Raw genomic sequence first — 13,420 nt, 5'->3', positions numbered from 1 at the left:
CTTTTTTCTTTTAATCTATCCTGTTGTTCCTATGCATGTTCTGTATATAAAAAACAACTTGCAAGCATTTAATTAAGGAAGTAAAATGAACAAGCTTTCCTCAAGGTGTCCTCCTTGCCTGGGCATGAAACACACATTACAAAATGTATAAAGTATAGAAAATTTTATATCTTGCTGACTGCGTTTGGTAATACCGCCAAGGTAACTCAAAACACTCAGGTAAGATTACTCCATTCCATCTCACTTACTTTGCTTCTATTGCCATCCTAGCACCTTTCTACCCAGTAATGTACATTACAGAGTATATAACAAATATAATTTATTTACCTTATTTGATTGTTTTGGTGACTGTACCAAACTAATTTGTAGCGCTCAGGAGGGATAGCACCTCTCTGCTTTGCTTGTTTCACTTTAACAATCACCAGGTGTTTTGAATCAGTGCATTTATACCCAATCAAACCCTGTCTGTCTTGAAATAATCAAATCAAAGTGCATCTCTACCAGCCAGTACATTATCTTCTTACTAGACATATCCCAGAAGCCCCAGTGTCATTCAACTCCATCCAAGACAGGCATTTCTTTTAATTTTATCACAACTACTCACAAATGCTTTACCAAATTTCCCCTTTGCCCAATCTGTTACACAATTCACTTATACTCTTGTAAGAAAAAAAAACTTTTATCAAAAACAGGATTTTCAATTCTTCTCTGCAATTTATAACTCTAAACTATCACTACTCAAAAACAAGGACACTCCTGTGTAAATAATTTCTTCCCTGACAGGCACCATAAGTGATGCATATGTCAAAACTACTCTCCAACACTCATGTAAGAGATAGCTTTGTTGGTAGATAAGACATTCCCCTGAAATAAATTCTTATTCAGTAAGCAATTTCTAATACACCTCTCCTATCTAGTTAACAACAGCAACAGATCAGAGCAACAGCTAAACTTACCTCTCATATTTAATCAATACGCTGTAGCTAACAGCTAAAACTAAACTTTCTCTTTAACCTCTGGACCTAGCAGTTAGCTTAGACAACAGCTAAGATACTTTCAGTTGTCATAAGTAAATTATAAGACACAGGTAAGGGATTCTTGAAATAAATTCTCTCTCACTAAAAATACCTGATACGATCTTCTTCATTAAACAATATTTACTAAACCTGAATTATCTAAGCAACAGCCTTGTGTGAGAGGGAAGGCTACAATTACTGCTGTAAATCTAAACAACGGCTTAAAAAAACTTTCTTCTTTATATTTTCATCCCCCTTCATTCCCTTTGCCAGCATTCTAGCCTCTCCCAGTCATCCACAACAAGTCCAGTAAAGCTAAAACCTATTTAGTGTATGGTTGCTTCTCTACCATTTTGCTCTGTCACACTATCATCATCAAATTATCACGCGAAAAGCAAGCACTGGCATCAATAAACATAAAGGAGATTCCAAAGTTCAGTATAGCACCTTCCACAAATGTCTTAGAATGGCATAATAAAGGATGATACCAAATATAAAGGCAACTTCATCAATCTGGACATTAGAACTCTCTTAACCATGGACCCTTATCAATCTGGCTTTATTAAAAGAATGTTCTGCTTACTAACCTCATTCTTTTTTTTTGAAAAACTAACTGAAACAGTAGATAGTGGTTATGCAGTACATACAGAGTATGTCAACCTGGCCTAGGGTTTTTGATGCTGTTCGTTATGCAGGCATTATTGACAAACTTGCAAATCCTTATGTTATTAGGTGGATAGCTAACTGGTTGTCTGTCATGGCCCATGTCGTTAAACTTGCGTGTGCCACTTCTAAAAGTAAAAATGTTGTCAATGGTTTACACAGTGGCTTAGTGTTATGCCCTTGCTTATTTGGTATCCATTTCTCAGACCTCCAGGCCAACACTCCTGGCCTATAGTTATCTAGGTTTGGAGACAACTGTAAATGTGGGGTATTATTGTTTGATCTTCGTCTGACTTGAAATTGCTCTAGTATGGGTTAGACCATGTTGACAATTTGTGCAAGGACAATGGTTTCAAATTAAATGTGAAATGTAGCATGATTCATTTGGTAAGCAAAATATTTTCACATATGATAGTAGTGACAAATCTTCCAATTGGACACTGTTAAAAGTGATCTGTACAATCTTGTTAATAATTACTTATCATTTGACAACAATGTCTCCACAGTTGTTCAGAAAGCCTTCTATCTGGCTCATTTACTTTCTAAAGGCCTCTCAACTGTATCTAAAGAAGTCTTAATTCCTCCTTATTTGAAACTCATCAGACTCATTACTGAATATAATGAACCTTACAGCATTTATTTGTCTAAACATATCACTCAAGTTGAGAAACTTCAGATATTCATAACTAAAGACATAAGTGAACTCAAAAACCTTTGTTATTAGGGCAGGCTGGCAGCATTCTCTCTGTATTCAGTCTCTTAGAGAGTCCTTCATGGAGATATGTACCTAGATTTTCCTTGCTTGACCTGATTCTTAACACCATACCCTAAAGATGCTCAGGAATGTCTTTTCAAGCAAATGATATACATGACCACTGTTCTGCATTATCCACCTGGTCATTCAAAACACAAAGATTCCCTCCTCATCTTATCTCAGGATGTTCATTTTCAGAATCTAAGGAATACAGCCTAGATTATCAATTACAATGCACAGATTAGACTGAACTCACTTATCTAATTAATGAGATCCTGAAAAAGATCTTTCATCACTGAACAAGGTATTATGAAAATAAATTGCTTTTTGACAGAAAAGACTAAGAGGCCAAAAATGAACAACACTGCCCTCTAGTATTAAAACAATATTTATGTAGTGACACAAAACCTGGAGGGCATAAAGCACAACCCCCTTGAGTGGGCACCTCCATCACATGTATTTATTATGAATGAAAGGTAGGTGACAAACAAATATACTCAGGGCAAACTTTCATATACATCAGCAAAGTTTCATGCATGGCATCTTCTCTAGACTTCACTGGAAACGTGTAAAAGGATTTACAGAAAATAAAGCAGACCAATATATAAATGCAGAAGGCATTTTAAGTCTAAATGACTACTTAAACATTCTTATCTATTGTCAGAACTATGCAAAAGCCAGTAGTGACACCAATAATATCATATACAAGGGATAACAATATTCAAGGTTTACTAAATACTCATCTCCCTCTTAAGTCATGATTCTGACCAACTTCCAACTTTCTACATTAAGGAAATAAGTGGTAAAGCAGCAACTAAGCTCCTTAAAAAGAGACAAATGATCAAACATAAAAATGTTCCCTCTCCACCATGCTTTTATTAAAGTTGCAGGCTTTGCAGCTTCCAAACAAGGAAGCCTCCTGCTCATGATTTTAGCTTGTCATGCACTATCAGTGACTGCTATACTAGTACAGATATACTCTAATACTACAATTATAAAAACTCCCAAACAGCAAAAAAAAAAAAAAAAAAAAAAAAAAAAAAATCTCCTATTTTGTCTTCTTCTCAGCCGTGGAACATTTGAAAAAATATCTTTAAACAAATCCTAGGCTATATCAATACCAATTATTTGAGAAAAGATCTCAGTACTATGTCTACAGTTTTTATAATAACTAATATAATTTACAGCAATATGAATAGTGGCTTTCACATAGAAAAGCGTTTATGGACATGAATGGACTCTTCAAGGCAAAAGACCATACTCCACTTCTTGCTAAACTTAAACATATTACATCGGCACTTTTGTTACAAAATTGTTTACTATGTGAACACTAGAAGAATATTTCAGTTTATATTGGCAATTTAACCATAAGCTTTGAACATTTTCCTGTTAGTGTCCCAAAATGGTGAATACAAAGACACCTCAGTTTGAATCTCCAAAACACTAATCTAACCATGAATGTTAATGGCATCCCACTCTTAAACTTCTGCAAATCTCTACCCAGTCTGCAAAATGAACTTCAGGATGATTTCACAGTTCACTGCCAGTGAATACACTATGCATAAACTGACAGTTAATCTCAAGAAGACTGCATGAACCAAAAAGAAAGGATAAACTGAAGACATTTAAAAGATATTTTGGTACATATTAAATTTAAATATCCCACTGAGACATTACAATATATGATCATGCAGAAACTAGGAACTTCACCTTGTGGTCATTGCAATGTATATCATTATATTGTTCCAACTTTTAAGTATATAAATAGCCATGCATTTGAGGTTAAAAATATATATAGCTGTAATACTGAAGGTATTATTTATGTGTTGAAATGTCCGTTTAACCTTGTATATATAGGAGAAAGTAAAAGGAAGTTTAAAACTAGACTGCAGGAGCATGTCAGGAATATTATAAATAATAAAGTAGATAGCCCTGTTACTAAACATTTTCTAATCCAAATGGGCTACAAGCCACTATCTTAGAACATATTATGAAGGGTGTATTTTCTGATGATTTATATAAAAAGAAGTTGTTATATAAAGAAAGTATATTTATTTTGAAATATGACACTTTATTTCCTCAGGGTCTGAATTTGGAATGTAACTGGAGGCTTCTTATCTGATGAGAAAGTAGTATTAAGTATTTTTTAATGTTTATTGATTAATTGGTTTAGGCTGCTTGTTTAATTGTTAGATGTATTAGGGTATATAAACTGTGTAAGTTATGTGATGTTTTATACTCCTTGAAGGTGGTTGCCGAAGCACTAGAGGTGCAATAAACTGGAATTTTAAGTGGATTCTTCATCTGTGGTCTTCAGTTTATCCTTTCTTTTTGGTTTGTGCAGTGTTTGGTCTGTTTTTATGATGAATGAATCTTCGTTTGGGATCCCTAGGCTCTTAAGGGATGGACAGTTTTGTAATGCATCAGAATGCTGCAGGTATGGCTGGTTCCAATGTTGCCAATACGTCTGCTTCAGTGGGTGTTTCCTTTACTTCACATTTTTTTGAAAGGCTTGAACAAGCAAGAAATTCTAGAGTGAATGATCCATTTGCCTCTGTGGGACAATTTGGCCCTTCTTCTAGTCCTTCTGGTGAATCGAGTGCTTTAATGAGTAAGTTGGAACAGTTACTGCATAAAGAAACTGCTGTATACTTTAATCTGTTAAGCTTGTAAAGATATGTTAACTTAGATATTACACCTAGGGGACTAAGAGCCTTTAAAAGCCCCTCTACTCCTTTTGATATGTCTGATGAAAGGGATGTGCAATCTTCTAAGAAATGGTTATTGGCAGCTCATTGTTGTACTTTAGAATGGATTTCCATTCTGTTAGAAAGAGATCATGTGAAACAAAACAAGCTTAAGGAAGACATTAGAGCTGCCTATAATGACTTATCTAAAAGACTTACATCTATGCAGTTTGACAAATTTTTAGCAGATGTAAATATTGGTTTAGATAAATATGAAAAAGAATTCATTGATTGGAAATGCACAAAACTGAAAAGAGATCTAAAAGACTATCAAAGTAATCGTGCCTTTTTATGACAAAAAACAACACATTTTCATCGTAATAAAGGCTCTGGTCCCTTTAAGAAATCACCAGCTCCTTCTAGGAGTGTATCTTTTGCTTCAGATTTTTCGGGCATTTCCTCTAATGGTTGAGGTGAAGGAGAGCATTTTCCAGCGTTACCAGCAGCTCAGAATCCATCTAGATTAACCTCAGATTTTCGGAGAGGGAACCAGCAGTTTCAGGAAGAGCAGAGAGAGCAGAGTGAGCGGAAGAGAGGAAGATTTCAGTCTGGGAACTTTAACAATCGAGAAGGACACAGTTTCAATGATAACAAGAGAAGCAAATGGTATTAGTGTGACTGTAAATAATGTTGTGCAAGATATTCTTGACAGTTCTGTGTCTTTTGTTTACAAAGATGTGGGTGAAACAATCAATGTAGCTGCTGCATCTGAGTGTAAGAAAAGTTCTATTGTTCATAAAATTTCTAGTGTGTCTTTATCTGTAGATCAGATGAATGTTTTGAATTATGGTCTTAAATATATACCCACAGTGCTGCCTCAGTTACATGAATTAAAGTGTGATATTTTTAGACTGTGTAGGAAGATACATTTAATACATTTTTTTGCCAATAACCAGTATAAAGAAGGTGATGGTAGTTGGTTAGAATCTGATAGTTTGGAGAACAGTTTTTATTCTTGTGTATCTGACCCTGAGGAATGCATTGACTATGCAAGTGACTATAATGCCTATAGCTTGTTAAAAACTGATAAAATAATGAACAAAAGTGATTTTATTCCTCCGTACCAACATGAACATATAAAGTGTTTTTCTCGAATGTTGAATTTTGCTGTAGAAAATGCTTTTTGTGATTTTATGCAGTATAAGCATAAGTTGGTATATAACTTGTATAAGAAGGAGTGGAAGGAACTACATGCATTAGCGAATAATGAACATCTTATTATTAAACCATCTGATAAAGGTGGTAAGATAGTGGTGATGAATGTTGCTCAGTATTATAAAATGTGTATGACACATCTGGATGATATCAATACCTATGTTAAGAGTAATACAAATGAATATATTAAGGCTATGAATGACTTTGACACCCTTATCTAAGGGAGTGAGGTTAAAATATTTTTCACAAAATGACAAAGATATAAAGTTTAATACTGATGACAGTGAGTTGGCTTTATTTTACTGTTCCAAAAATTCATAAAAGTGGGGTTGACCTACCTGGTAGGCCTATTGTATCTGCTCAAAAATATGTTTTATCTAATATTGGGAAATCTTTGCATGAATATTTATACCCTTATGTAATAAAGTTACCTAGTTATATTAGGGATAGTTTTGATTTTTTGGAAAAATTATCTAAAATACAATGGAGTGCAGATATGTTTTTTGTAAGTGTTGATGTTGTTAGTTTGTATACTAACATACAGTGTCAGTTTAGACTAGAAGCAGTAAAGTATTGTTTGGGTGATAGTCCGGTAATGTATTATATTATTGAAATATTGGAATTTTGTTTGAATAATAATTTTTTATGTTTAATGAACAATTATACAGAAAAATCAAGGGCACTGCCATGGAAGCATCTTTTGCTCCCATGCATGCCAACCTGATGATGGGTTTGTATGAGTTAGAATGGTTATATCATATAGATTTTTTTTAAATTATGTAGTTAGTTATTTTCGTTTTATAGATGATATTTTTATTTGTAAAGGTGGGATATCTTATGTTGGTCAGTTTATAGAAGTTATGCAACATAGTAGATTTGGACTTTCCTTTGACGGCTTACAGATAGGCAAATATATAACTTTTTTAGACGTACATCTGATTTTGGATGACAGCAATATCTTACGTACGTCTGTGCATAGAAAATTTGCTGATAGTAATCAGTATTTGATGGGGACTAGCTGTCATCCAGTTCATACTTTGGTCTCCTTGCCCTATGGGGAATGTATGAGACTTTGACGGCTATGTAATACTGACATGGACTTCTTTAAAGAAATTAGTGTGACTAGTGAGATGTTTAGATTGAGGGGCTATAGTGAAGCTAGTATTCAAACAGCGATAGATAAGGTTATTAATGAACAACATAAAGTTGGTACTTATACGCATGGAAGTAAGGGGTATAAGTTAGATGTTAGAAATCAAGAGAAAAGACCAGTTTATTTTGTCTCTACATATAATGTTTTCAGTGATGTTTTAATAGATATTGTTAAACAATACTGGAATTTTTTGTTTAGATCAATGGACCTAAAAAATTTGTTGTCTAGGTCTTTAGCCATCTCATTTCGTAGAGGTAGGAATTTAAAAGATATTTTGGTACATAATAAATTTAAATATCCCACTGAAATATTACAATATAGGACCATGCAGAATCTAGGAACTTCACCCTGTGGTCATTGCAATGTATGTCATTATATTGTTCCAACTTTTAAGTATATAAATTGCCATGTATTTGAGGTTAAAAATATATATAGCTGTAATACTGAAGGTATTATTTATGCGTTGAAATGTCCATGTAACCTTGTATATATAGGAGAAAGTAAAAGGAAGTTTAAAACTAGACTGCAGGAGCATGTCAGGAATATTATAAATAATAAAGAAGATAGCCCTGTTGCTAAACATTTTATGCTGGTTCACAATTCTAATCCAAATGGGTTACAAGCCACTATCTTAGAACATATTATGAAGGGTGTATTTTCTGATGATTTGTATAAAAAGAAGTTGTTATATAATGAAAGTATTTTTATTTTGAAATATGACACTTTATTTCCTCAGGGTCTGAATGTGGAATGTAAATGGAGGCTTCTTATCTGATGAGAAAGTAGTATTAAGTATTTTTTAATGTTTATTGATTAATTGGTTTAGGTTGCTTGTTTAATTGTTAGATGTATTAGGGTATATAAACTGTGTAAGTTATGTGATGTTTTATACTCCTTGAAGGCGGTTGCTGAAGCGCTAGAGGTGCAATAAACTGGTGTTTTAAGTGGATTCTTCGTCTGTGGTCTTCAATCTCAAGAAGACTGCCTGAATGTTATTTGCAACCACACAAAAACTGAAGGTGCAAAACTCATAGTAAAAAAAAAAAATAATAAAGCACTGGGAAATGTACTTAATTGAGTGAATAAATAGAAGTGCCTTGGAAACTATACTATATCATTCAGACTCCAGAATGAGAAGGAAATTGATACGGTACTTCACCGACTGCAACTGACCTACACTCTGGAAGCAATAAAAACTTTAGAACTATGCATTCCTTCTTCATTCTGGTAAACTTTTCACTTAAACATCAACTTATTTAGATTGCAGCAAATAAGATCTGTATATTTATCTACCTGTCTGGCTCAATAATTGATTATAACTTGCTAATAGAAACAACAAATTGCATACCAGTAACAGGAAGAGCAAAATAAACACTATTCTCATTCTAGTTAAACAAACAAAGCAATATACTTGCCCTCCACTAGAGTCAAAACTAACTACATCATATGAATAAAGACACCAAAGTGGAAGTATACCATCCCATGGATTTTGAAAGAATGCCGCTGTTATCAGTATGAGGGGGCTGACAAAAGAGATTGTTTCCATGATATGTGAAAATCCATCCATTCACAACTGCTTTTTCCCCATTTTTGCACTTGGGGTAAGGGCGTCACTTCAACAATGACAATCATAAACAGCCAACATTTACACCATTGAGTGGCTAGCTCTACCACTGTAGTTCTTCCACACTAGACACTTGCATGAGCACTGACACCTACTACAGCCAGTTTACAGTGCCCAAAGCACCTACTACATGCCTTTAGAATGCAGGAGGACACTGTAGCATCCTGAGGAAACCCACACAATGAGGACATGCACATTTTTCACAGAAGGTATCCTAGCTGAGAATCAAACCTGGGACCCTCTTGCTGTGAGGTGACAACACTATCTGCTGCACCACTGTGCCACTTCCGCATGTGGAAAATGTGATTAGAAACATGTTAGCCTCAATGAGGAAAGACTTCATTGCCAGCTAATGTGGATGTCTCTGAACCACCTGTAACTACTGCAAGTACTAGTCAACACTAGCAATCAATGTATCACGTTGGCACAGGTGCCCTGCATTCATTCTCTCAGACACATGCACGTACTTTCAAATGTACACACTGACATACCTCTTACCTGTCCCTTACTGCACAGAATATCTCTCATTTATCTCCTTATTTTTTGCCCCTGCCTCAGAAAACATGAATCCTGACAGTCAGTCAATAATGCCAGACATCAGCACCTCATTCTTCTTATTGTTGTTTGTTGTAATTTGTGATGCTAGACCTGTTGCTCTCCTAATCTTTTCAGTGAGTCCCAAGTATTGGTTTACAATTCTCTCTGGTGTCATCTGCTGTTCCTCTCAGGCTTGCCCAAAAGCAACCCTCACCCCCAACATGGACATGTCCCTTCCCCAACTATCTCAATTGTCCCTAAATATAATTCTCCAGATGTTGCCTCTTATATATGCCCTGTTAGCTCACAGATTATTACAACTGGTGATTAATGCCAGGGGTTAAGAGTTTCATACTTCATATTATGTATAAAATACCATATTACACTTATTTCTCAGTTACCAAAGAGGGTTAAGGCTTTTGCTTTCTGTGTCAGGGGTGCAGAGTTTGAAACTACCCTTCCGCTTTTACTGTAACTTTTATTTGTATTTTCAGACTTAAGGTAATATGTTAGAGCTATCCTAGTTTCTAGTGGTGATGATGCAGTAATCAGGGTTTCAGTCTTTTTAAGTGCTTAAGGCATGATATAAAAAGTATTCCTGGTGTGTAGTATTCTTCCACTGTTTATCTTCCGTGCTCCAAAACTTTGTTCTTCTATTTTTAAGTTACTTTAAGGCATGATAAAAAGAAATATCCTTGATGTCTAGTGTAACCCCCCCCCCACCAATTCCAATACTGCAAGATTTGTGTAACACTGCCAGCCAATGTAACTTACCCAGATGAGGGAGTCTCTGAATTATTCAGCTGCATAAATGCCTTATTGCATCCATTTCTGGGGGGAAGATCACATGGATAATTAGCATAGGCTGATCCCCCTGAATGCCTCCACATTAATATTTGCAGTAGGCTACAGAAACAGCACACAGTTCAGCACTGCTGTGGGGCTGTCTCAGAATCAGAAATGGGTACCATGATGGGTATAGCAGGATTACACCTCATGGTAACTTTTCTGAATTGGACCCACCTCTTTATACTCCACAGTGGTACTTCCACAAGAGAAAAGGATTCAAAGGTCTCAACCCCCCCCATACTGGATAGTCCTCCAAGTAAGACTGGGAAGCAGAAGACAATGACAGCTGTTGATCCTATACCAAAAGGCTTTTGATGTAATGAATATAAATGCAAATGCTTTAGAGGAGCAGGCTAGATTGACAGTAACATAAGCATTACATCCACTTCACATAGTACTTACCTAATACATATACCATCATAAGCTGAAGCACTTTAAAGCAACTTTCTTAAACCCAAAGACCTTATAGACATTTCTCCTACAAAAAGAATCTCAGCAACCCCAAAAACACTCCATCAAAACAACACCCAATGCAGCACATACAACCACATTCTTGAAGCCTTAACTAAGGCAGCCCCACAAATTGCCCAATATTTTAGTCATGGGAAACTCCATTGTGAGATATACAGATGTCCAGCTCACCAGGATGAGTAAGGAAAAAATCATGGTCAGTTGTCTATCAAGGGCCAGGATCCACCAAACCACCCACACGCTGAAGTCGTTACACCACAAGTACAGTATGACTCAGTCATAGTCGATGTGGGTATAAATGCCCGGAGACATACCTCTCTGGACTATATGAAAAGAGACATTATGGAGTTGTTAAGCTATATATCCAAGGTTGGTATGTGCCTAGCACTGAGTAACATTCTACCTTCACCAAAGATGATGCCACAATATGAAAAAAGGTTACTGATTTCAATAGATGTCTTAGTTTCTGGTGTCATTCCAAGGTAGGATATGGTGAACAGATGATGTTGCTTTGCCAAGGATGGTTGCACCTGTCCCTTCTATGCTTGCCTTTTTAGGCAATGCCAAACTAAAAAAAAAACAACCCAAGGGAATCTAAAGGTGTTACTGCTCAATGCAGGGAGCGTAAACAAGAAACTCCATTGCCCCTAGGTATTTCTTCACCCTAGAGAATGTGAACATCTATGCAGTTGCTGTGACATGGCTTTAAAGCTGTGGAGAGCACCGTGGTAGTGCTGGGCTACAATACCTTCCACACATTCAGGCCAGCTACTTTACAGTCAGGGACAAAGGTGGAGTAGGTGTACCAATCTATATCAGCAAAAAACTCACCTTAGGACTAGTCAGACAAGATGATGTGCTTGAGCTTCTCCACATCAAGTCCCATATCATACTCTTCAATCTAAGGTCACCCTCTATGACCCAATAAACCCATAACTCATACTTGGACTTACTAGGTGCCCTCAACATTCAACCTAATATCATATTCATTGTTGATTTTAACCATCACTCTAAAAACTTGGCTACTCACACAACCCCAAACTTACACGCCCAGAGATTGCTGGACTTTGTAAACACAAACACCTTGGACCAGAAATACACCCACTAGGGGTGAAAACATAATTGACTTGGTACTCACAAACATGGGAGAACACTCAACCTCCCCAGCATAGTGTCTCCTTCATAATAAAAATCAGTTATTTAATCCTGGCTAACTACGTAACAATCCATAACTGACTCAAAAAACAAACCACTGTGATGGAATCCAAACATAAACAGGTTTTATGACAAAAGGAAAACAGCCATAGTGATGCTTTGGAAGTGCTATTTCCAGCATGATAAAAACACTCTCATCAATCTAGCAACCAGCTAAGAGGGCAAATTATGCCTACTAAAGCGAAATTTGAAGTAAATATAGCTTCACATGCAAAGGGCAACCAAAAGGCTTTCTTTAGACATGTCCAAAACCTCAAGGGCAGCACACAGCAATGTGCATAATTGATTGAAAATGGAGCCACCTATATGGAGTTGGAAGATATAGCAAATCTGCTGGCTGACAAGTACATTCCAATTTTGCCACCCTCTCTCCCCTGACCACGTCCTCCACTGGAAATACCATCAAACATAATCACCCCAATGATCCCTGGGGGGAGTTCCCAGATGCATGTTATAAGGCCAAAGACACCCCATTAATGGGACTCAATAAGAGCCGAGCCAGAAACATGACCTATCAGGACCACTGGTCTCACTGTTAATCTATAGCCCCCAGACAGACGTTATGCCATGTGAATGGAGAAGTGCAACAGTCATCCCTCTACACCAGCAATTTTTAACCTTTTTTGTGTCACAGCACACACAAACTAATTACCAAAATCTTGTGGCACACCAAAAAATATATTATATTTTTTGCCAATCTGACAAGTCAGTCATGCCCCTGATGAATGCATGCAGCATGAAGTGACTTAAACTTTAAGGTTTTAAGATTTTTTTTTAATGTAATTTTTCAGGCTTACTAAAGGAATTACAAATTGACAAACAGCATTCTTGCCTGCTACTGCTGTAATAACCACTGCGTCTTACCAGCTGTGTCAGCATCTGTACAGCATTTCAAACTGGGCACTGGTGAGAGGCAGCAGCAATGGCAGCACTAGGCAACTGTAAGGTGGATTGCAAGCTCTCAGAGTATCAGGGATCTGAAAAGGAGATCAGTTTACCAATGCCATGGCACAGTGGTTGAAAATCACTACTCTACGCAAAGGCAGACCATCAGTGAAGCTTAGGAACAACAGACCCATAAGACCCAGTAGCCTTATGTGCAAGGCCATGGAAAGAATTATGGGAATGATTAATAAGGACAATATATACCTTCATACACTGGATCTAATGCAGCTTTGTTTTGCAAAGGCTGATCACACCTACTCAACCTGGTGGATTTCTTGTAGAGGATCACCA

The sequence above is a fragment of the Protopterus annectens genome, chromosome 1.part2 (genome assembly GCF_019279795.1).
Source record: "Protopterus annectens isolate FY-2018-M chromosome 1.part2, PAN1.0, whole genome shotgun sequence".
In the NCBI taxonomy this organism is placed as follows: domain Eukaryota; kingdom Metazoa; phylum Chordata; order Ceratodontiformes; family Protopteridae; genus Protopterus; species Protopterus annectens.
Note: the sequence above shows the minus strand (reverse complement) of the source record.